The sequence below is a fragment of the Garra rufa genome, chromosome 19 (assembly GCF_049309525.1).
Source record: "Garra rufa chromosome 19, GarRuf1.0, whole genome shotgun sequence".
NCBI classification, from domain to species: domain Eukaryota; kingdom Metazoa; phylum Chordata; class Actinopteri; order Cypriniformes; family Cyprinidae; genus Garra; species Garra rufa.
This window is the reverse complement of record NC_133379.1, coordinates 41,622,412-41,625,383: the sequence shown is the minus strand read 5'-3', so window position 1 is coordinate 41,625,383 and position 2,972 is coordinate 41,622,412. Positions and strand designations below refer to the sequence as shown.

General features: G+C 37.9%; 1 long non-coding RNA gene across 1 annotated transcript; it reads left to right on the top strand.

The window, feature by feature from the left end:
* The first annotated feature begins 174 nt into the window (after positions 1 to 174).
* Positions 175 to 2,205, top strand: LOC141291853 (uncharacterized). Its single transcript, XR_012340392.1, has 3 exons — positions 175 to 250; positions 690 to 881; positions 1,081 to 2,205. It is a non-coding gene; the product is annotated as an uncharacterized lncRNA (long non-coding RNA).
* Positions 2,206 to 2,972: the final 767 nt, after the last annotated feature.

Here is a 2,972-nt window from a genome sequence, read left to right as displayed (position 1 = left end):
CGAAAGTAACAAACCGGTTTGGTTTCAGAACTTCTCTGAAACTTAAAACCACCACATAGTTTGCACACTGATGCTTTTTAGGATATCCAAACACAACTACGCCCTCAAGGGGGTGGAGTCTTTATATAATATATAGGCTGAAGCACTCGCTTACTTGACAAAATTCACTCCACTGCTGACTGCGATTTTCACTGTGGATCTTTATTCCTCATTCATATTCTGAATATTTCCACATCTCTTTTCATTACAGGTAAGATACTTTTACTTTATTTCATCTACATTATGTACTTTTACTAAATTTCATTCCTGTAGTTCAATCAGTGGAGCAATAGGAACATCTGTACATGCCTGTAGTTTTGCACATGATCTAAATCTATAGCATCAGTCCAGCTGCATTTACACTATGATGATAACCCTGTTTTCTTAATTTACAATTTGTCATGATCCAGATGAGCTGTATGTATTAGAGAGGATCATGATAAGATTACTTTTTCCAATCGGGATGTATTTTTGTCAGAATTCCTGACACAGACTATAACACCATTCTTATATTTGCCTTATATATAGGGCCTAAAGGCAATCACACTTATCACAAACACACAGTTTTATTTATATTTACTATCTAAATAAATTTAAATTGATATAGCTTTACTTTAATGACTAATTAAACTGTCTGTGTGATTTAACAGATACAAATGGAGTACAGAAAAGAATAATGCAGACAAAAAACTTCTGGAACATTAGGAATCACAGACAAGCAAAACCCAACAGGACAGAGAGAAAAATGGAGGCCAGGAATGAGACACAAACTACTGGACCACAAGAGAAAAGCAGACAGAGGCTTGTTAGATGTGACAGTATGGAGAAAACAAAGCCAAATTGTAAGTGTTTGTTCATTATGAAACTTACTTTGATCTTACTTTTGGTATATATTTTTATCATTCTGGTCTTAAAGTGGCACATTCCATCAGAATTATCAAACCTTTTGGAGTCACTGCAGATATATTATTGATTGAGAATTTGAAAATGTCATAAATCCAAAGCAATGAGGATAATCTGATATTTATTTGTGATTTTTAGTCTCACATAATTCAGACGGGCCTGTGAACATCACTGAAGTCCAGCTACCAGATACCAAGACTAAACATCATCTTCATCATCATCATCATCATCATCATCATCATCATCATCATCATCCAGACTACAGCCTGTTTGGCTCCTGAATTCTGTCAGCTTTTACTGACTCTTCCGAGCACAAAAAACAGACTAATAAGCTGATTTTAGGGGTGTGCAATATCCTCCGTCCAAATTTCACATCAGAGTTAACCCAGCTGTGGAGTTACACTTATAGGACACTGCACTTATGCACAATCACAAAAGTGCATTATTTGCTTTAAAATCTTGGCGGTTAAACCTTTTATATGCGTGCTGCTCTGACATGAGCTTCTCAATTGCACGTGGGAAGTGTGCGCATACTAAAAGCCTGTCAAATAGCATCTAATAAACATTACTGTGAATTTAAAGGTTAAAAACTGTAAAAATGCTACGGTAAAAACCTGTGAAACAGTGATGGTAAGTTCCCCTTCTATATACGGTGAAAAACTGGACATTGCATGTAATTTTACAGTAGTATACCATTTTTTGAAGTAAAAAAAACCTGTAAATTGACATTTCCAGAATTCCCTGTGTTAAATTTTTTTATTTGATGTTTTTTTGTTGAAATGACTTTTTCTTTGCAGTTCTGTACATTAGGCTTGTATGTTACATCTAATGTTGTTAAATTAATGTTTTTTTTTTTGCATTATTTCAGTTTTATGTGTGTTACCGTGATGGTGTTTAGTGTTTGTGTGAATAACTCTGTGGGTTGGCACCTTCTATAAATGTTATTATTTAAAATCTCCTTGTGATGGGCTTTGTTTCAACATGTTAAGGTCATCACCACCTGCTTTTGGTGGTTATCAGTGTATTACAAATGTACAAAACTGAGACAGCCAAACTATGACAAGCATGCAGCTGAAACAGCCAAACTATGACAAGCATGCAGCTGAGACAATGCAAAAGTGGCTTATTGACAGCTCTGTGAATTTCCTTGAGTGGCCTGGCTTCAACCAAATTGAACATTTCTAGACAAACCTAAAATGTCTGTTGGCATCTAACCTGACAGAGCTTGAGACGTGAACAGGTGAGGAGAAGAATTGGCAGATAATTGCCAAATACTGATGTGCAAAGCTTATTGTATCATACCCAAAAAGACTTGTAAAGGTGCTATGAACTATTTGTTTCAGTTTTGTTTTGTAAGGTCATTATGGTGTATAAAGTGCAGATTGATACTGTATATATTTGTTTACACATACTGTACATAACTCCATAAAAATGCTTAGTTTTGTCAAGAAAGGACTTTTAGGTATAAATAGGAAAGGAAAGGGGGTGAGTGAGGCCAAGTATGGTGACCCATACAAGGAATTTGTGCTCTGCATTTAACCCATCCAAGTGCACACACACAGTAGTGAACACACACACACACCGTGAACACACACCCGGAGCAGTGGGCAGCCATTCCTGCGGCGCCCGGGGAGCAGTTGGGGGATCGGTGCCTTGCTCAAGGGACTCACCTCAGTCGTGGTATTGAGGGTGGAGAGAGTGCTGTACATTCACTCCCCCCACCTACAATCCCTGCCGGACCTGAGACTCGAACCTGCAACCTTTGGATTACAAGTCCGAATCTCTAACCATTAGGCCACGGCTGCCCCTGCCACAGCTAGGAAGATATAGCACCAGTGGTTAGGTTATGTTTTTTGCTTGAGAGCAATGGTAACAGTCCGTTTACACCCGGTGGCTCTTTGCTTTGGAACTGATAACAGCTCAAGCATTCTCTCCATTTAAATGAGACACTCAGAACTGCATTATCATATTATGCAAATACAAAATGCAACTGTACCACTGGTTTTGCAGTAACCTCACAAACAAAGGGA